At 52.9% G+C, this 21,986-nt stretch overlaps 1 protein-coding gene and 1 long non-coding RNA gene across 3 annotated transcripts in view; one reads left to right on the top strand and one right to left on the bottom strand.

Moving 5' to 3' along the window:
* Window positions 1–8,494: 8,494 nt before the first annotated feature.
* On the top strand, window positions 8,495–21,891 carry LOC146766593 (uncharacterized). Its single transcript, XR_014957298.1, has 2 exons — window positions 8,495–13,337; window positions 19,183–21,891. It is a non-coding gene; the product is annotated as an uncharacterized LOC146766593 (long non-coding RNA).
* The window catches only part of EPHB1 (EPH receptor B1), a 76,998-nt gene continuing 68,482 nt past the window's right edge, over window positions 13,471–21,986 (bottom strand). For both annotated transcript variants that reach the window (XM_021537200.4, XM_085587626.1), the window contains exon 17: window positions 13,471–13,805. The gene's annotated coding sequence lies outside the window, so the exon portion shown is untranslated. The remainder of the gene's footprint in view (window positions 13,806–21,986) is intronic.

Consider the following 21,986-nt stretch of genomic DNA (forward strand, 5'->3'; position numbering starts at 1 on the left):
TGCACCCCAGCCACCTCACACAGACAGCTCTTCTGAAAGGTCAAAGCGTCTTTTTTGCCCTCAGCTGATATTTCCTCCCTGCACACACCGCGGGTGATGTGTGACCACATCTGCCCTCCTATCGCACCTCTCACAGCTCCCTCACACAGCAACTCCCCCTCAAAGCATCTGCACCGCCCCTGGCACCTTTTGCTGATGGCAAGTGCATCTCTCGAGGGTGGCTGTGCAGGAACACAACCACCTTTATCCCTTCCAAAGACTCCAGAGCAGGGAACTTTCAGTGGGAAAAGGAAGACTGAGATTTTTCTTTAGTTCTTTATTTTTAGCCTGATAAACAAGGGATACAGACACCATCTGGATCCCCCCTCAAAGGCTTCAGATCTAACACATTGTCCAGACCCCCTTCCCTGTTCCAGCTAACAGCAAGTGATCACCAGCACATACTGGATAGGATCCACCCCAATCCGTCTTTGGATGGGAAACAGCTTCAGCCAAAAGCTCAGCAGGAGGCAGAGCAGCCATGGGGTTAGTGCAGCTTTCTTTGAATCATTTGTGAAATACGTTTCAGATCACAACTTAGAATCCTAGCTCTTCTTTCCCCCCAACATGCTCCACACTGTTCACAATCATCTCCCAGCATGGAGGAATCCAACAGACCTTTTGCTTCCCACTCCTGAGCCACAGCTGCCTTGTGTTCCACAAAGTCACCCTTGATGTTGGACCAGAGATGACCAAAACATCTTTCAGAGCTGTGATTCCCCTGTTTCCTCTCCCAGCTGCATCAGCAGTAACTAATACTGAGCACTGGCATTACAGGGCTTTCCAACTGTTTCCAAGCAGCCCATAAAACAGCTGGCAGTGCTTGAAAGAGCTCTGTGCCCGTGTGTCACAGTCATGCCCACTGTGCCCAGCACAAGGACCAAGTTGGCCCTGGCACAGGGCTGGAAACACATTGGGTGGATCTCAACAATGTGCCAGTTCTGCTCGGTCACAGGCTGGCACCTATCCTGGCACATCTCTTGGCATCAGACTGACTTTGCAGATATGTGTGGCTGGAGATGAAAGTTGGAGTTTTCTTGCTCAGGAGATGTTTCCAGGTTCTTTCAGAGAGTGCTGAGACTGTTTTAGGTGCAGGTCTGCCAGGAGCAGAGATGACCAGTGGGGAAGAGAGGTTTTCCAGCAGGGATGTACACCTCTCCACCAAGCTGGAGATCCCATCATGCCTCCCTTATTCCTATTAAAATGCTCTTTGCCCTCTGGCTGCACTCCCAGTGCCCCTGGCCACTGGTTCCACAGGGATCCTATGGGGATGTCAACAGCTGCCTCTATTTCTAGAGGTCACGTTTGCTCCTCAAACCTCTCCCAAGTGATAAAACCTTCAGTCAGGTGAAAGCACATCAGTACCACCACCATCCCCACCCCCAGCACACAGGGAAAACATGCCTTTGCTTCCAGGTCTCCGTGTCTCCATAAGATTTGGTTATGGCCGATCAACCAGCACTCACAATAACCAAACTGCAGCCTGTTTGCCTCTTCTCCCTGTTAAAAGCCAATTGAAAAAGTCACCAAGTACCTCACAACCAGCAATTCACAAAATTGGTCCCCTGCAGCTTCCTTCTCCTTGATATTGGTAGCCTCCAGGGCCCAGATGAAGAGCTGTTTATCTCTCCTCTTCCTCCTCCACACCTCCAGAGCCTCTGCTCCAAGTTTGAGCTGCTCCCTTTTTCTGGGCAGCACTGGTGCTTCTTCACCCATGTTCTCCCCAGCCCCACACATTGCTGGGAGATCACTCAAGAGACAAGAAGCTGCTCTGCTCACCAAACTTCCTCCAAGCAGTGCACAGGGCATCTGCTGAGCACAGCAGCCCGTCCCAACTCCACTCATGCCCCTTTTTTAGTGCATCTCTTGCCCCTACCTGGTTGAGGAGAGGAGGCAATTGCAGCCCAGCTCCCTCCCTTTGCACAGCACCAGAGCCAGGGAAGGGCTCTGGTGGATTTTTTCCAAGGACAGAGGGTGCCGGTAGGACACGAGTAGCAGCAAAGAGCATCCCACACTGGGCCAACACTTCCAGGGATGTTCCTACACACAGCTGCTGGAAACCACCTGGGACTTCCACCTGCTCTCCTGATGGAAAACACTCTTCCTGCTATGTCCAAACCTGCAGGTGGGAGGAGATGCCCATGCTCAGTGCTCTGCAGGCCAACACAACCCTCCATGCTGATGGACCTCAGAAACGCCCCTTCTCCACCGCCCACTCCTGCTCCTGAGCAATTAAACCCTGTCTGCCAGGGCTGGGCAAGATAAATGGTGTTTATTGGGATGGCTTTCCTGTGTGCCAAACATAAAACAAAATGCCGATCAATAGAGCTGCCTCACCTGATGGTTTTATTTCTCTTCTCCTCCCGCCCCCACTTTTAACTTTGCAGTGCTCTGGAGCTCTCGGCGGGGTTTGCACCGTGGTGATAAACCAACAGATCCTCATTAACCCGTGGGCAAGAGCAAGAATTTGCCTTTTCTCTCTCTTTCCCTTTTCCCTTTCTTATTTTTTTTAAAAACTCTCCCTCTATCAATATTTGATGAGGGTAATTTCAAAGACTTGTTTAGTATGATCTCCACATAAGGAGTCCTTGGGAGTGTTTATCACGTTTGAGGTATAATTACATTCAAATGCTGAGACACAGTTGCCAGGGTTACAGCTGCTGGTGGTTCCTCCAGCTTTTGTGTGTCTGGGGTTTCTCACCGCCCCCCGCGCACTCGCACACCCCACGCGCTCCCCTCCTCTGGGGAAGCAGGGGAGGGGGATGGATGGGAAGCTCAAGGACCAGCAGTGGCCAGGGCAGGTCACACACGCACCTCCCAGCCTGAAGGGAAGTCAGCATTCCCTTCAGGGTGTACCCAGTGCAGGGGTTTGGGGTCAGGGATGGGGTAGAGTTGAGCAGGGAGTTCAATGTTGCTGACAAAAATATTACAGTAAATCCCTCCAGCTATTCCCTTGGGTACTGTCACTGGGGGAGGAGGGAGGTTTAGCTTGGATATCAGGAAAAGCTTCTTCCCCCAGAGGGTGCTGGGGGACTTCCCAGGCTCCCCAGGGAATGGGCACAGCCCCAGGGCTGTCAGAGTTCCAGGAGCTTTGGACAACACACTCAGGGATGCCCAGGGTGAGGTTGTTGGGGTGTCTGTGCAGGGCCAGGAGCTGGACTGATGATCCCTGTGGGTCCCTTCCAGCTCAGAATGTTCTATCGACTCAATGAACCTCAATGGCTGTAAAAGCTCCATGGAAGGAGAGGCAGCAATGCCTTTCCTTCATCCCTGGAATCCCCATGTGAACTCTAAAGAGCCAAGACTTGAATTGCCAGTGACAGAGGCCTGAAGAATCCCAAGGGAAAGGTCCAGTGGTGCCAGCACTGGGACCTCCTTGCACTCTCAGCTTTCTCCACCCTGCCACAAGCTCCTCTGCTCTCCCCAGCCCAGGAGAATCTTCTCAAGAGGTGCAAGAGGTGTGTGGTGCTTGAGGACACCAATTCTGTGTGTGCCAATATGGGGACACAAACTCCAGCTGAGACAACACTGCAGGCATTTACCTGGCTTAAAGCAGATACACAGAGATGGATGGATGGATGGATGGATGGATGGATGGATGGATGGATGGATGGATGGATGGATGGATGGATGGATGGATGGATGGATGGATGGATGGATGGATGGATGGATGGATGATCTGGGCTGTCTGCTGGAGATCTGGTCTCACACTGCTGGCCATGAAGAGGGGAAAGGAGCTGCCAGCTTGAGCTCTTTGCTGTCACATAACCAAAGCCCAGCCACAGCAGCGCTGTGTGTGTGAAGCCACCTGACCACCAGAGCTGGGAGCAGCCCCTGCCCCAGTCCCTGCTGCCGGTGTGGACCTACTGGAATGTCCCCAAAACTCTGCTGTACTGGGAAAAAAATTAAAACCTGAGCATTTCCAGCCCAACACCACATCCCACCCCTGCTGCAGCAGCGACTTGGAGATCTCCAGGCCAAGGGCAGTGCTTAAGGGGGCACTAACACCAGCCCTCAGGGAAGGGGCACCCAAGGATGAGCCATTCCCTGCTCCTGCCCAGGCTCTGGGGCTGAATTTGGGCTGCCCAGCCAGAATGACCCCCCTTCCCCAGCCTGCAGACAGGCAGAGGCTCAGCTCCTACCTGGCACTTCCTGGACAGTGTCAGTAAATGCAGTTTCAGTCAGTAAATGGCAGCAAGGAACTGGGATTGAATTGCCTTTGTTCTAGTTCCAATTTTAAATAATATGAACCTTCCTACAATAGGCAGTGTTATCACTAATCCCCACAGTTGAGCCTGAAATAAGCTTACAAACCATGCAGTAGCACTGTGGGAAGAACAATTATTCCAACAAAGGACAGAGAGGGGAGGAAACAACCATGAGCTCCTTGGATTTGATGGAGGGTGAACACAATTGTTGTCAATTCACAATAAATAAATAATTATTTTTTTTTAAAAAGCCACCAAAACACAAAACAAACAAACACCAAGAACAAATGCAATGTGAAGGCCTGGTAAAATATTTACAATTATTTCAATGGAAAAAAAGGTACCTGCTACAGTCAATAGGTTGTAAAACAAATTCAGATGGAAGCTATTGCTTACCCCTAAATCAGCTCTAATGCACTGGCAAATGTGATTATCAGCATTCTGCGGGGAGCAGCAGCATCAGCATTCATTCCAGGTGTGCTCAGTGAAGGCTCTCTTGGCCACAGGTTCATTTGTAATTATTAAAATGCACCTTGTTAGCCATGCAGCAAGTCCCTCATTTCTGGGCAGCAGTACATAGAGTGTTTGCTTTAATTTATTCTGTGCAATTTCTGCATTATTTTACTGTGTCAATGCCACAGTGCAAATGAGAAACTCCATCTCAAAGGCTCCAGAGGGAAGAGAGCTGAGCACTCCCTGCTACTGGTGACTTGGAGCTGGCATGTCTTTTGTTCCTGGGGAAAGCTTTTCCATCAAGGACAAACAGCCAGAGAGCTGCCAGCCACCGTGGCTGTTCCCACTGCCACGGGTGGGAAAGGGACCAGCTCGGTGCCTGGCTGCACACCAGGGGGAAGGCAGTAATGTAGGGAAGGGAAAGGCTGGGTATCACCCTTAGGACTCACAGCAGTGTGCTGGTGGGCCACCCTGTTATCCAAAATAACAGCAAATACACAGAAGTGACAGAAAAACGGGGAGAGAAGACAGTTTGTGGTATGAGATGTGAGAGATTGCAAAATAGTTTGGGTCATCCAGTCCCACCCCTGCCATGGGCAGGGACACCTTCCACTGTCCCAGGGTGCTCCAGTCCCAGCCAGCCTGGCCTCGGACTTCCAAGGATGGGGCAGCCACAGCTGCTCTGGGCAACCTGTGCCAGGGCCTCACCACCCTCCCAGGGGAGAATTTCTTCCTAATGTCCCATCTAAATCTTCCTCTGGCAGTTGAAAGCCTTTCCCTCTTGTCCAGAAACACCCCCAAGCCCTTTCCTCAGGGCTGCTCTCCATCCTCTCCCCACCCAGCCTCTATTTGCACCTCGGAGTGCCCCAATCCAGGTACAGGACCTTGCACTTGGCCTTGCTGAACTTCACCAGAGGAATGCATATCCAAGAGGAGAGCAATGGCAAATCCAGGTGAGAAACCCTGGAGCAGGTCTGCCTCAGCTGGAACCAGGAGCTTTTGAGGAGATGAGCACCTGGACACAGCTGCAAGGGAAGATTGACTCTGTTAAAGGGCTCAGCACAGGGAGATAGAGTCGTGGGATCCAAAATCCCCAAAAATTCCCATTACCATCCCCAAAGGAGAGGGTCAGGTAGAAATCTGATCCAAAGGATTTTTAAATATCAGGTAGGGAGGGTGAAGACATTGGGATGAGGGTCCAGAGGGATGTAAAGAGCACTGCTTGGTGGCCTCACCTCCCAAGGCCACGTGGCACCAGGCATGCCACTTATCAGGGGAAGGGAATGGGATTGAGGTGAGCACGGAGCATGTCTGAGCATTCAAATTACAAGCAGGGCTTGTAAGGGACAGGATCTGACATTTAATGCCTCTGTTTGCAAAGTGCTTGACATTCACGATAACAGGAGCGGCACAGGCAGGCGGGGAGGGCTCTGGATTCCCGGGAAAGCGAGTGAAAAACAGCCTGGTTTTCCCTCTCCACTGTCTGGAAACATCCCTGGGAGATGCAAAGGCAGGGAGCTGTGTGCCTCACACAAATACCTGGAGCACCCCTGGGATGGGCTGCCTGCAGACTCCTGGAAAAGTCACCTCATCCCCTCGTGCCTGAGCTTTGCTCCCCAGAAGATGGATCATCCATCCCGCTCCACAGTTCCACAGGAGATGTGCCACATGTGTGGAGCACACACCCGAAGGAGCCAGGCTTTGATCTTACCAGGGGCTCTGAGGAGCCATTAGAAGAGAAATAAAGTTCAACACTCAGTCTTCTCTTGGAAAGCTGCAGACTGGATGGAAATAACTTACTTTAAGGTGCCTCTCCTGACAGCAGTTCAGGGAGGAAAGAGGGGAAATCAGAGTTACAGCTAATGCTTGGCAGGAACTGGAGATTTGGAACCAGTTTTAAGGCAGGGATCAGCCTAGAGGTGCCACCACTGGTGTGGGCAGCTGGGTCCTCAGCAAGAGGTGCTGAGTCCTGGGAGGTGCCCAGAATGTCTGGACAGGGCTTGGAGCAAGCTGGGATAGTGGAAGGCGCCTCTGCCCACGGCAGGGGTGGGACAGGATGAGCTCTGAGGTCCCTTCCAGCCCAAACCATTCCATGATTTCCTTCCCAGGACAACTCTTATCCCACACTGGCCTCCAGAGGTTCTCCTGGCTGGAGAGTGGCCTGCAAGAGAAGAGCAGTCTCAGGGTGTCCCCCAATAGTCCCAGGTTTTACAGGGCAGGGCCTGGCAAAGCTGAGTCAGGAAAGCTGATGACAAGACTACTCAGTATTGACAAAAAACAGTGTTGTGACCACATGTGAACAGTTAATTCCACTCTGGTGTTAATGGACTGTCCAGCACAGAGAGGGCTGGTGTGGTGGCAGAGGAGGGGACAGAGCCCAAGGTCCCCAGAGCACAGCACAGATCCTGGTCTCTCAGCCATCCATCCAGCCATGTCTGCTCTTAATTACATTAAAATAACACTCTCCCACCTCATTTTTTATTATTAGAAATGAACAGATTTAAAGCATTTCCCCTCAAATTATGGTTCACCTGAGTAGATAATTAAAGGAGATACACTTCCATGTGTAATTACGCCTACTTCTGCTGCTGTATCAGGGCTTCAAAAATATTTGCAAAACAACTCAAAACTTTTATTTTGTCAGCACAATAATTGCTGCTTGTCAGGGCTATCGGTGCCAGCATCTGCTCAAACAGGAGCAGCATCTCACAGGCAGCTTTGCTGGGAAGAGGGAGCAGCGTGGAGCTGCAGAGCATCCCAGGAGATCTGCTGGCACAACAGCTGTGCACACCACGCCACCGTGCCAGCACTGAGCTCACCCAGGGAACAGCTCCTGGAAAGGAGAAGGATGTTGGTTTGAGTTTTGTGGGGAGCCGGGAGGCTGGAGGGAGCAGTGCAAGGTTTGTTCCCCAACCATCAGGTTCTGGAGACCCACAGGGACAAATCTCTGCTGGATGCACCTGGATTAGTTTGGCACACTGAAGGCTCAGCACAGAATCAGAATTCCAGGGTGGTTTGGGTTGGAAGTGAGCATAAAGCTCATCCATTCCCACCCCATGCCATGGGCAGGGATACTTTCCACTATCCCAGGTTGCTCGAAGCCCTGTCCAAGCTGGCCTGGAGCACTTCCAGGGATGGGGCAGCCACAGCTTCTCTGGGCAGCCTGTGCCAGGGCTCAGCACCCTCACAGCCAAGACTCTCTTCCCGGTATCTCACCTAAGGCACTCCCTCTTGTCCCACCACCCCGTGCTGTTGTCCCAAGTCCCTCTCCAGCTCTCTTGGCCGGCTCTCCGGCGCTATTTATTTCTTCCCTGCGGAGGAGCTGGGTCTGTCCTGTGCAGCACCCACACCCACGCGCAGGCCAGAGGTGTGTCCATGCTCCCGAGGGACAGGCTGGAGCGGCTCTTTCCGCTCCTCGGGAGCTCCCTCAGCCCCGGGGGACGCAGCCCTGCCACGGCTGCAGCTCCCCGCGGCACCCGGGGGTGGCAGGGCACGGCTCGGCCCGGCGGGGCTCATTAACCGAGGGTAATTAGCGCAGCCCGGCCCGGCCACGCCTCGGGCACCAAAGCAATCCCGCGCACCGCCCGCAGCTGCTCCCACAGGGGCGGCGAGGCCCGCCGGGCTCAGCAGGGACGGAAGCTGAAGGAAAGGGGTCCGGGGGAGGCTGTGGGGACACACAGAGGAACCAAACGAGCACAGAGCGTGGGGAAAAGCACAGCGAGGCCACCCTGTGAAGAAGAGCGAGGGGACGTGGGCAGAGGGCAGGACAAAGAGCCCGGGGGCCCCAGGAGCACAAGAGAGCGGCAAGGAAACTCCTGGGCCCCCGGCGCAGCTCGAGGGGAGCAAAGCTTGTCAAGGAATGTCTGCAGCACGAATGGGAAAAGGGGATCAGGCCAGGACAGGGTGCTCCTGCACCCTGGGCAGCTCCCAACGGGCCCGCAGGTAATCCCGGGGATGCTGGCACAGCTGTGGACCGCCTGAGCTTCACACTGGGGACAGCAGGCTCCAGACAATCCACCGGTTTCTCCCTGACTTAAAATCACAGAATCATGGAATAGGCTCAGTGGGAAAGGACCCACAAGGGACAGAGTGCAACCCCCAGCCCCACAGAGACACCCCAACAATCCCACCCTGGGCATCCCTGAGAGCGTTGTCCAAACTCTCCTGGAGCTCTGGCAGCCTCAGAGCAGTGCCCATTCCCTGGGGAGCCTGGGCAGTGCCCAGCACCCTCTGGGAGGAAAACCTTTTCCTGATATGCAGCCTCGACATCCCGTGAGTCATCCTAGGGGAAAACCCTCAGTGGTGGATGAAGATGTTGAGGTGATTTTGTGCCGCCCCTGGTTATTCTTGTTTTAAGACACTGCCTGCATGTGCAGCCTGGTGAGCCTCACTGGTCAAAACAGGAGCCACATCAAGAACCCCAGCACAATCTGCAGCTGGACACCAATCTGGGGGCCTGGTTGGCTTCTCAGAGCACACACTGCAGTCCCCTGAAGGGTCACCCACTGCCACCCGTGATATTGGACCCACCCAGTGTTTTCAGAGCCAAGTGACCAGACACTGACCAGAGAAGGGAAGGTTCCCTGGGAGGATGCAGCTGCTGGGATGAAGGCTGAGCAGGGACCAGCAGCATGGGGCCAGCACCAGGCTGGACATCACCCTGCTCTCCCTGCTGGGACATCCAGAGCCAGCTGATGCCCGTGGCCACTGCTGGGTGCCCAACACGCCTGGCTGTGGAACACCAGCTCTGCAGGCCACACAGGGTGCCAACGTGCTTTGAAGTCCCAAATCCACACTTGAGCTCACTGTGTATAAAGAAGATAAAATATCCCATCTCCCTCATAAGGGCATAGAGAAATAAATTCATTAGTGTTCATAAGGAGCTAAGAAACTCTGATTAGAGAGCCAGGAAAGGGCCCACGAGGGAAATGAATAATTCGGTGTGCAGGAAGAGGGTGGTAAATAATGCATGGGCTGCCTGGCACCGGGGAGCAGCTCTGGGTGTGGCACGGGGCCAGGCGGGGAACACATCCCCTCGTCCCCTCTGCTGGGATGGGAAATGGAATGCACCTCCCAGCCTTTCCTGGGACTTGAACAAGGGGATATGGGCAGGACTGCTGAACCTGCCTGGGTCTTGAGCCAGGCAGCACAGATATTGTAGGGTTTTAGTGAGCTTTCCACTTCCCATGTTCCGTCAGAGGGGCATCAGAATCTCCCATTGGGTCCACAGGCAGCAGAGCCAGTCCCCAAAGCTGGGGTGGCCGCAGAGACATTTTCTCACCCCAGGTTAATGCCAGCACCCCAAGGCACCTTACAGGAAAGCACTCCCACTCCTCCAGGGCTAAGTGGGTGTGAGGGGCTGGTCCTGCAGGAAAGCATTCTGAATCCTCCCCATTGCTGAGGGCAGGGGCAGAGGAGAACAGCCCACAGCACAGGAGCAGCTCAAACATGTCCTCCACGCTGCCCAAAGCCCAGGTGGGATTTGCTCAGTCAGCTGGGTGAGAGCGTGTATCTGGGAGCTTCATGGAACTCTAGGATGGTTTGGTTTGGAAGGGACCTCGAAACTCATCCAGTCCAACCTCCCACTGTCTCAGGTTGCTCCAAGCCCTGTCCAACCTGGCCTTGGACACTTCCAGGGATGGGGCAGCCACAGCTTCTCTGGGCTACCTGTGCCAGGGCCTCAGCACCCTCACAGGGAAGGATTCCTTCCCCTTATCCCATCTGACAATGCCCTCTGGCAGTGGGAAGCCATTCCCCCTTGTCCTGTCCCTCTATTCCTTGTCCAAAGTCCCTCTCCAGCTCTCCTGGAGTCCCTTTAGGCACTGGCAGGGGCTCTGAGCTCTCCCTGGATCCTTCCCTTCTCCAGGTAAGCACCCCCAGCTCTCCCAGCCTGGCTCCAGAGCAGAGGGGCTACAGCCCTTGGAGCATCTCCGTGGCCTCCTCTGGACTCATTCCAACAGCTCCATATCCCTCTTCTGCTGGAGGTCCCAGACCTGGATGCAGCACTGCAGGTGGAGTCTCACCTGAGCAGAGCAGAGGGGCAGAATCCCCTCCCTGGGTGCTGCTGGTGGCTTTGGGGCAGCAAAGGGGGCAGCTGTGCAGGTTGAATCAGGGTAAAATTAGCTGAACTCCAGCTAAAATTAGCTGAGATCCAGCTAAAAGAACTGCCTGAAGTAAATCCTGCTCTGTCCCCATCACCCTGGAGCAGAGGGAGGACGTGGTGTCACTTAGGAGGGTTATGGGGGATGACCACATAAACAGGAACAAGTCCCTTGGCTGCAACAGGAGGTGACTTTCCTGAGAGCACCCCTTAAAACTTCTCCAGAGGGCCTGGAGGAGATTTTGCAGCAGCCTCAGACTGGCTCCATCCGAGCCCTCCTGGCTCTCCAGCACTGCTGAGCCTCCCTGGCTTGTCCTCCAGGAAAATCCCACCACTTTTAACAGGCTATGAGGCATCTCCATTAATTCCAGCAGATGCTGCCAGTTAATGTGGGTTGGCACAAAACTTTATCATCGGCCCATATTGCTCCAATTACAATTTAGCCTATGGTCCTCTTGGGCTCATCTTTTATTTGTCTTTCACTGCCAAGTGTGGGAGGGAAGGGAGGTGGGAGAGGCCAGGAGATGTGTGCCTGACCTCTCCCTCCTTCACTGCCACATCTCTGCACAGCCAATACATCCCCAGCCACTTCCTTCCCGTGGGAAGGGCTGTCCTTGGGCCAGAGCTGTATATCTGGAATAAGAGCAAGAGTGTCTCACCAGACCGCCCAGGGAAGCCCCTCATTGCACCCCATGGAGCTGAGCACAGTCCTGGCTCAGTTTTCTCCTTGCAGTGGGATAAATAAGGATTTATTCCAGCGCCAGGGCTGGAGTTAGGCTGGCATCACTCCGCTGTACCGGAGCGCCGGGTGCGTTGGGATTTCTGGGAGCTGCTGCGGGGTAGTCAGACCCAGCACGCTCCTTCCATTTTTCAAACCTGAGCGCCATGAAGGAAAGATTTTTCATTTTGAGGGTTAGGCTCTTGTTCTGGCTGTGACAGTTGCCTGTGTCTGTATTGAAAGCTCAGGGAAAGTTCCTTTGGATGCTGTGTGGCCTCATAAATGACATCTTGCTCCAGCTGGGATGCAGGCAGAGATAGTGACTGGTTATCCCTTGGGGGAAATAAAGCACAGCTTCCAGAGCCTGCAGCTGTGTAAACCTGTATCAGGGAGTGAGGGCTGTCAGGGACTGGCTGGCCATATCCAGGCTCTGCCGAGGGCCCTTTGGCTCCCCAGGGTCCTTCAGAGCCCCATTAACCACCATGCTGACAGCAGGGCACCCCCAGACCCTGTTAAAAGGCTCTCCAAGGCAAACTACTTCAGGAACATCAAGCTGTCAATGTCTCTTGGTTACTTAAGGGGAAAACCTCAGAGCGACCTGTGTGAAGGACACACCTTCCCAGCATCCCAAATCCCAGAGGATTCAACAAACTGATTTAAACCACACCAGAAGCCCATTAAATCAAGTGTCTACTCAATTAAGGACACACAACTTGACTCTGCCCTTCATCAGCTGCTGCCTATTTGCATCTTGCATATCCAAAGATGGCAGAGACTCTCTGCTTCCATTTGTTGGAATGGGCTTGGCAAAAAAGCATGCAAAACACCCAAACCTACAGTTCTACCCCCTGTGTAAAGTGTGAGGCAAACCTCACTGTGGTACATGAGCCTGGGACAGTGGAGTCCTGCCTGCAGGGACCTGGAGCAATCCACATGGAACTCACTCACTCAAAAATCCCTGTAATAAAGACATCCCAGCTATAATGGCCCTGGAGAAGCAGAAAGGACTTGGAAATCTCCAGACAGGAGCTGGGAAAACACCCCATATCAACACCACCACTGGTGGGACAGTTACAGGATGCCAGGGACTGCAGGGCTCTGCCAGTCCCACCTACAGCTGAAGCACTGCTTGCCTCCCTCCCCACGGCTCACCCCAAAACCATGGGAACCCCTCACCCCACCTCCAGAGCTCTCCCAGTAACAGCTCTCCTTTCTGAACCCCAAATAACTTCCTGGTGGCTGCTTATTTTTAATTTACAAAACCTTTAGCCCTTGTTTCAGCCCTTATTGCCGGCTGGAGGATGTTCCCAGTGCCAGGAGGACCAGCTGCTCTCAGAGAATCAGAATATCCTGAGGTGGAAGGGACCCACAAGGATCATGGAGTCCAACTCCTGACCCTGCACAGGACCACCCCAAGAGTGTGTGTGACAGAGCTAGATGGGTTGTGGGACTGATCCCAGCAGGATAAAACGCCCAAGTGCAGCCAATGCACGAGGAAGAATCCATTTGCCAGCCATCATTGACAGTAATCCTTGAGGAAAGCAGGTTCCAGTCGAGATGCATGGACAGGCTCCAGCAGGACTCGGGAGGCTCGGAGCCAGCAGGGACGGCGCTTTGATCCCAGGCAGCGCTTCCAGCGCGGCTTCCCTGCGCGATCGCACACCAGGGCTTTGAAAGGCGCTCCACACAAACAGCCGTGCCAGGAAAACTCCTTCTCCCGGCTTTTTTGCTGCGAGCAAGCTCCGATAGGGATCGCCGAGAATAAAGTCACTTCATTTACAAACCGGGGAGCCAAATCTGATAGACATCAACATTCGAGGTAAGTCAAGGAGCGGTGGAGCGCTGCCAGCTCCCCAAATGAATATTCATAGAAACACTCCCCCAGCTCCGAGCTGAAGAGAAGCCGGCAGCAGGAAGGCTGCCCCTGGGAAGGGGAAGGCGAGGGACCAGGCTTATTTCATCCTTTTTATTGAGTGCAATTTTCTCTTTAGTACAATATTCTCTGAAAGATACTGTTACAAACTCCGACAATTTCAACACAATCAACAAATTGGGGAAGAAGGGGAGGGGGAGGGAGGAGCAAAAAAAATTCCAGGGGTTGAAATCTTTTACAGACATCTCACTGGTTATGTACAGGACAGGGTAGGGCTGGCCCGGGACACGCCGCGGCTCGGGGGGACGGGGACCGGGGCGCTGCGGGACCTCCCGGAGCATCCTGCGGTGGGAAGCGGCCCCTGGGGCCCCTCTCCGACGCTGCTGCCCCGCTGCAAGGCTGCACTCGACGCCCCTGCAAGGCAAGAGGAAGACGAGGAGAGGGTGAGAATAGGCACATCCAGAGCTCAGAGCGCCCCACCGAGCCCCCCGCACCCAGAGAAACCCAAAGACTTCTTACAGCACATCCAGCATCTCAAAAAAAAAAAAAAAAAAAAAAAAGAGCAGGGATTAATTAATATGCTGTCAGAAAAGTGATGATTTCACTGAAAGCTCTCCATTTCTCTTCAGGGGGAAAAGGAAGGAATGGAAGAGATGGAATTCTTTGTGAAGCTGAGTTGCTTTAGGGAGCGGAAGCTGGGACATGATTTTGGGGGCGGGAGGGTACCTGTGTCTCCCCACAGCCAAGCTGCCTTTCCCTCTCCTCCCACTGCAAAATGAGCCCCCCGGGTGTAAAGCAGGAGCAAACCACCAGGCTCCATCAAATAGCTTTTTCCAATGTAACAAAAAAAAAAATCCCCATTCTCTCTGCTGCCAGGGGGAAACCAGAAGGTCTGGGAATCAGAGAAGCAGCCCCAGCAACACCTTCTCCACACCCCATAACCAACAAGTACCACACAGCAGCAAAATCCCATTACTTAGCCACTTTGGAGAGGCAAAGATGCTTTTAATATACAATTGCACCTTGGAAACATAAAGGTAGCACATTAAATAACAAAGCAATTGACTGCTGGGTCCCTTTGCTGGGCCACAAAAAAACAGGGCTCACTGGATAATTATTGCTGGGCATCTCTGTGCCTCTCCAAACATACCAATGCTTTCAGAAACCCACCCCAGCTGTGCCTGACATTTCACTCCTATTAAAATTCATCATTCTCCTGAATGGAAATAATTTTTTTCTTTAGCAAACCCAGGTAGTAATGAAAGTTTTATTTAGTAATGTAGTGTTTGGTGGAAAAAGGAGCAGAGAAAAGGGAAGAGAAATTGAGATTATCTTTTTAAAAAGGGAACTTCAGCTGGGTGAAAAGATATTGCTGGATATTTCTTGGGTGCAGGGAGCCACTTTCAGTGCCATGCTTGGAGGTTTGGTCCCACAGCTCTCGTTAACATTAATGGGATCAGAACAGCAAAACACCTGGAAAAAAGCTGTAACAGAGACACAAGTGATGTAAGGATGCTGAACTCGCTGCTTGAGCCGGGCGGGTCCGGGGGGTGGCTGCAAGTCGAGGTGGGGTGGCGGTGATTTGTATCGGCCCCGATTGTGCCACATTAAAGCCGGAGGCGAGCACGGCTCCGGCCCCGGCGCTGCTCCCGGCCCCGGCGCCGCCTCCCCCGCGGCATTCCAGCTTCCAGGCGCCCTTCCCCGAGCCCAGCAGCAGCAGAGCTGCGGAGGGTTCGGGGTTTGCTTGCCCTGGGCGGCGGCTGCAGGCTCGGCTCTCCCACGGGAGCTGCAGCCTTTCCCTTCGGCGGGGCAAAAGCGATCCAGGGACAGCTAAGGATGACTCGGGCTGATCCCAAAGGATGGAGCTCGAGAGACCCGAGGGACAGGGCATGAACAGCTGGAGGAGGATGGCGGGGGGGCTGGGGGCAGCGCAGCTCATCCCTCATCCCTCCTCCTCCTCCTCCCGGAGCGCCGGCGTGGGAACCCCTGCGAGGCAGGCAGGGCTTTGGCGTGACACAACCAGCGATGGAAAAGCCACGTTTGTGCGATGAGAAGGCATCCGTGAGGGAAGGAGTGGTCCAGCAGCGGGGCTGGGATGCGGGCACTGTGTAACCCCCCGATCGCTCTCCCTTTCCACACTCCTGGGAATGGGCAGAACCGCAAATACCCAAAATAATCAAGGATGGGTGGCTCTGCGAACGCAGCTGCTGTGCCCGTGTGGTGCCACGGGGAAAGGGATCAGCTGGTGGGAATGGGGAAGGATGGAGGCAACTCTGGGAGTGACCCAAAGTTCTCCTTGTATCCTGCAAGCCCCCCTGAGCACCGGCCCATATCCAGACCCTCTGCAAAAGGAGGCACACCTCAGCCCCTTTCCCCTGGGGCCTCCCAGAGCTCCATCCCCACCCAGGCACCATCAGGGACATGACATGGCACTGCCACCCAGGCACTAACCCCAGCCTGACCACAGCAGCCTCTGGCTGGCTCCCAAATATTTAGGCTGTGGAATCTGAACAGTTCAGCCAAAGCACGGTGGGGAAAAATAAGTGAACCAAGTGATATATGCACGTTCCACATCTGCCTGTCCATGGAAGCCCCAAAAGGATGCGATGTGAGGCTCACCTGGCTCCTCAGACAACACTTGCCATGGGCTGCACCTCCTGCTGTCAGTCCTGCTTGGCACTAATTAGCATAGATAATTGCACTGATGGTAACCATAATTTTCTTGCCTTCTCTCCCTACCTTCACACAAGGGTTCAATGGCCTAATGAGGCCCCTGAGGATAATCAGAGAGGAGCAGGTTCCCCCACCACAATGGCAGGTCCTGCACAACCTGAGGGGATGGGAGAGCAGAGAAGGAAAAGGCACAGCCCAGCTGCTGGATGGGGAAAGCTGCCGAGTCTTGTTTACTTGGAGACACAGAGAAAAGTTCACTCCAATTAATTTTTTTAAGTGGACGGGCGTTAATCCCCCTACACTTATCTAGAATTAATGCAGCCTTAAGTAGATTTTTGCCTAATCCACTTCTACATCCGCCCAAAAGGGCACTGTCTGTTTTGGGAAGGAGCAGAGTTCAGCTAATCCACTTAAAATTCACAGGGCTGGTTTGTTCAGATTAACCTCCTCCAGCATTAATCCTCCAGAGACAGGCCAGGAGACCTCAACACCATCCTGCCTCTGCCACCGATGGGGCCACCCCCTCCGTGGTTGTGTCACCTGCAACGCAGCTGTCCACGTGCTGGGGTCTGCAAGGACACGGAGATGTCCCCAAAACAGCCACTAGAGCAGAGCAAGGCAGCAGAGTGGGACGCCAGGGGCCTCGGGGCTGTTTAAATTCCAGTGGCAGAGGAAGGAGAGCAGAAGCAGCAGCGATGCTCGGACACAGACGGGGAGAAGGCGAGCAGCTGTGCCCGGGCTGGAGGGATGCTCACAGTGCTGGTCCGTGGAAGACAGCCAGCCAGAAGTGACAGCCCTGAGACACCACCCAAGTGCCAGCAGCTCTGACAACCCCAAAAGGCACATGTGAAGGGCACCATGGTCACCAAGACAGGCGCACTTCCCTCCCCAGCACTGATCTGCTCTGACAGGAACCAAGACACCACACTGATTGCCATGGATGCTCACGGCTCCCACCTCACATCTCTTCCTGCCAGGAGAGAAGGTCCTCTCCTGTTTGGAGCAGCTCCCCTTTCCATGTCAAACCCTGGGAAGGCAGTACAGCCCATCAGGGCCCAGTGGTGGAGATGAGCCAGCAGATCTCCCCTGAGACACAGAGTCAAACTCTGAGGACATCAAAAATAGGAGAGCACAACGCAACAGCAGCTCTCACACCTCCCAGACAGGCTTTGGAGGAGATTGAGCTCAGCTAGGAGAGGCAGAGCCATTTCCCCATGGCATTACAGCTGATGATCCAAGATGATCCCAAAGGACCCCTCCAACACCCAAAAATTGGAAAAATATAAGCCAAAACAGGAACAGCAAAGAAATCCCTGATGACATGAAACAACTTGCCACAGGAGTCCTGTCAATGTGGAGTTGGCTTCTCCCCCATCATCACTCAAGAAGTTTCTGGCACTTCCAAAATTCTGAGGAGATTCACTGGGAATGATCCAAGTATTGGATCACTAAGCACCCTGGCAGGATCCTTCACAGAAGAGGCACCACAGTAGACAATGACCTGAACATTAAATCTCCCCGCAGCTCCTCATGCAGCAGGGACACTGGGGCAGCAGGGATGAGCAGCACCTGGATGGCTGCTGGAGCTGGATGTGATTCCCTTGGCCCCCCCTTTCTACCAACATTTCAAGGAGGACAGATGGCCTTGGAGCTACAGAACATTTCTGGGTCTGTAAATCCATTCCTCGTCTCAGAAGCTGATTGATCCTTTTTTTTAAACTCAAATTCAATGTTTAAGAGTAATGATTTCCAAGTGAACACAGAGTGGCTCAGATATATCGGCAGTTTTTATGGATCAGAAGCAAAAGCCTTAAATCAGACCTTAATGAAGAGAAACATGTCTGTCCCCTTCTCAGAACAACGGCAGGGGCTGATGGCAGTGCAAAAAACCTTGCATAGGTGATGCCCAGTGATTTATCCCAGAACATGGGCCAACTGGGATGTTCCCACAGAGATGTCCTTGGGATGCAGGCAAACTTACTGGTGATATTCTGCAACCCAACCCCAACCCAACTCTGAATCAAACACCTGGAAAAGCAGAAAGCAGAAGAGATCCCATGGGACTCAGGCAAGGGGGAAGAATAGCCCTGTTTTCTCCTCAGCAAAGGAGCATTAGAGGCACCAAAAGCTGACAGGCTCAGAAATAATGGTTTGAGATCACTCTTGTTTAAAAACCACTGCCTGCTGTTTTCATTGCAAGCCCTGCTCTGACTTGCAGAAATATTTTAAATTAAATATACATAAGTGCTTTCAAAGAACTGTTAATTTGAAGGTCATTAAATGGCATAAAATACATTCCCTTTTTTTTTTTCTGGAAAGAGGCACGTAATTATGCCATTAATACATGCTCTTCTTCCACATTCAAGCCTCAGAGATGCAAGGGGCTTGGGTTCACCTTTCCTGGCAGAGGCACCACATCTCCTTTTAATTACTGTCGTTGAGAAGCCTGCTGCTCCTCCATCACACCCAGGGATGGGGCTGCGGAAAAAGCATGGAAAAGCCCCAGGGGAGAACAATGCAGCTGAATTGCAAATGGGGATTTTTGGGGGTTGAGGGAAGTAACAGTGGGGCTGGAAATGTGGAGCCACTTGGCAACACCCAGTCCAGTTGTGAGGATCCTGCCCACTGATTCTCACACAAGACCTTGGGCCAAGCTCAGAGCAGGGGTTTGGTAGCCAAAAGTCTCTTTTTCAATTTAACACTCTATGTGAAAAGGATAAAGCAAACCCAGACACACACAAAAAAACCCTAAAAAGACACAAAAGGGTTGAGGTTTTTACAGTTGCCATAGAAATGGAGAGAAGGAGCTGATGACTGCAGAGCACAAAGTGAAAGGCCAGGATCAGGGGCAAGGGTGAGGTGGGCTCACCCGGGCATGCAGCCTCATCCATGCATGGATATTCATGTGGGATGCAGCCAAAGGAGCAAGGCACTGTGACTGAGCTTCACTCAGGAGCAGTGGCAGCAGTCAGGATCCACCCCAGCAATGCCCCCCCAACACAGAAACCCATCAGGACCCCGTGTGATGGATAGAGCCCAGCCCAAAAGAAAGGCCTGTGCAATGGGTCCTCTTTGATCCAAAACTCCCTTTTCTTTCCTTTAAACCATAACTCTGCAGGGAGAAAACAGCTTCTGAGCCATCCCTTCTCCTCTGTGATCAAAGAAAGGAAGTCCAACACCAACCAGCGTGGATCGGAAGATGTGAAATTGGAATGTTCATCTTTAGACCAAGGAAGAGACTCTCACCAGAGTAGGAGCAAAAGAACAGCATCAAAGAGCTGCCACCCAAGTCACGGTGAGAGTCTCTTCTTTGGCATCTGACAAAGGAAAAGGAAGAACAGGTCAAACACAATGCTGCTGCCATGGCCAGGCAGGGAAAGCACTGTCACTTGCAGACAGAAAGGCTTCACAGTTTGGAAAATTGATTTTATGTGGAAGAAAGGCCTCTAAAGTAACAGAATGGTCTGTCAGAAATCATCTGAAATTTTTATACTGTTTTTTTTCAATAAAAAGCAAAAACCAAACATGGCTATTTTGGATTTTCCCCTTTGTTTTCCACTAAGAGACTGATGGCCTTTCATGAAATCTTTTGGCTGGGATGAAGCGATTTTCATTGAAAGGCAAGAGAACAAGTGGCCCATGGTGACCCTCCCTCAAGCAATTCCCTTGGCCCATGATGGCTCTTCGCTGCAGGGATTTGTCTGAGCCCACCTGCTTGCTCTTTGCTCTGCCCAGAGCACCACCAGTCTGCTGCTGGGCTCTTGCATGACCCTGGAGGGGACACATACAGGTCCCAGCACAAGGCCAAGATGTGGAGACAGCTGGTTAGGAGTGGTGGCATATGGGAATCATCTGCTCTGACACAGCTCAGGAGACATCAGGTGTTGGACAGCTGGGAAAGGGCAACAGAATGGAAAGTCCACCAGCCCTGGCAATGCCCAGGGGCACTGCTGGTGGCCCAGAGTCAAGGAGCATCATCCACCCTGGGAAATTGAACCAAGATAGTCTTGGCATCTCTGATAGCACCTGAGCACCCAGACAGCCTGTTCGACCCCTCAGGGGTACTTGGCCTGCTGGGTGGGATGGGCAGGACTGAATGATTCACATTTCATATTCACAATGAAATGGCCTCAAGCTGTGCCAGGGGAGGTTCAAGTTGGACACCAGGAAGAATTTCTTCACTGAAAGAGTGATTAAACATTGGAATGGGAGGTGGTGGAATGCCCATCCTTTGAGATGTTGAAGGAACGGTGGACATGGCACCCAGTTCTCTGGACTGGTTGACACGGTGGGGATCAGTCACAGGTTGGACTCAATGTTCTCAGAGATCCATTCTCATGCCATGACACTGTGGTTCTGTATTAAAGGGCTGCTGTGGTGTGCTGGGGCAAGGACAGCACGGAGCCGGCAGCAGCAGCTGCCTCGCAGGTGCTCGCAGGGCTGGCAACAGCAGCAGGGGAGCCATAAAGGTGCAGTATTGATATTTAGCCTGTGTGCCTGTCACTCGTTCCTTTAAACGCCTTTAGCTTCCTTCTAATAAAAGAGAAATCATAAAAAAACCCACAAAGGGCCCGTCAGTGCCAGCGAATACCAATGTGGCGGGGTGGCGCATTAGCATGCGCGGCGCCCGCTCCATCTGCATGTTGTGTTCCGTGTGACAACATCCCAGAATGCAGATTTGGGCCGCCAACATCCCGAGAGGTATTAGCAATCGTCTATCAGACAGGAAGAAGAGCAGTCCCTGCTGTTGTAAACAAGGGGGGTTTTTCTCTGCTTCTTTCTCTGGGGGGAGTTCAGTGAATTGAAACAAGCTCATTCCTGCATCCTGTTAGTTCTTGTTCTTCAGCAGAGCACAGGTCATCTGCCTTGGGCACTGGAGGAAAAAAACTGGAGGTGCAGAGAGCACCTCAAAAGGTCCTTCAGCTGCTGGTGGTGATGAACCATGAGCATGAACGTGTTCCTCATGAACCACCACGAACTGAACATGTGCTCCTCACAGGATACACAGGGGTCCACCCAACCACAGAGGACCTTAACAGCCCCAACACAGGAGGAACAGTGTTCCCACTCAGGAGATGTGCACAAGTGCTGGCAGCAAGCAGAGAACAGTGGCAGCAAGCAAATCTGGTGAGGCATCTCCAGGCATAGATGAGAATAAGATGGGGCAGATGGACATGGAGCAATGCCATGGTGTAGCTGGATATGGGCAGCCCCATGGCAAAGAGAGACATGGGGAAAAACCACAGGCCAGGTGGGCATGAGCCATCCTCACAGCACTGAGGGACACAGGACATCACCTCAGCACAGACAGACATGGGCTGAGAAGTAAAGCAGCCCCTATAACACAGCTGGACACGGGGCATCCCTGTGGCTCAGGAACACCCCCAGGAGATGGATGGATGCAGGATGTCCCCACAGCACTAGCAGATGTGGAGTATTACCATAGTGACGATGGAAGATGAGAGGGATGGAGGGTGAGTGAGGAGGACAGAGGATCTCAGTGTATGTATGAGCCACCACACCACCAAATCCCAGCTGGGACCTGCAGCCCCTGAGGCACAGCCAGCCCGTGCCACTGCTCTGCCACCCACGGCACAGCGCCAGCGAGAGCGCCGTGATGGATCTCTGCAACTCACACACAGCCCTCTAAGTAAAAGCCTTATTAGGAGTTCATTCATTTCATAAACTCCTGGGGCGATCCACAGGGGGAAGTCAGATGGCCCAGCCTTACAATATTCTGAGTAAACACTGACCCGTGTTGGGCAATTTTTACCAGATCAATTTGCCTAGGAGAACAGTGGATGAACAAAAAAAAAAAAAAGAATAATAAAGATCAAATTAAATATGGGGAAACATCAACTAAGAGAGGCTATAAAGAAGAGCAGAAAAATACAAAGCAGGACGGATGGATGGACAGAGACA

This window comes from Lonchura striata, chromosome 9 (genome assembly GCF_050655825.1).
Source record: "Lonchura striata isolate lonStrDom1 chromosome 9, ASM5065582v1, whole genome shotgun sequence".
Classification (NCBI taxonomy): domain Eukaryota; kingdom Metazoa; phylum Chordata; class Aves; order Passeriformes; family Estrildidae; genus Lonchura; species Lonchura striata.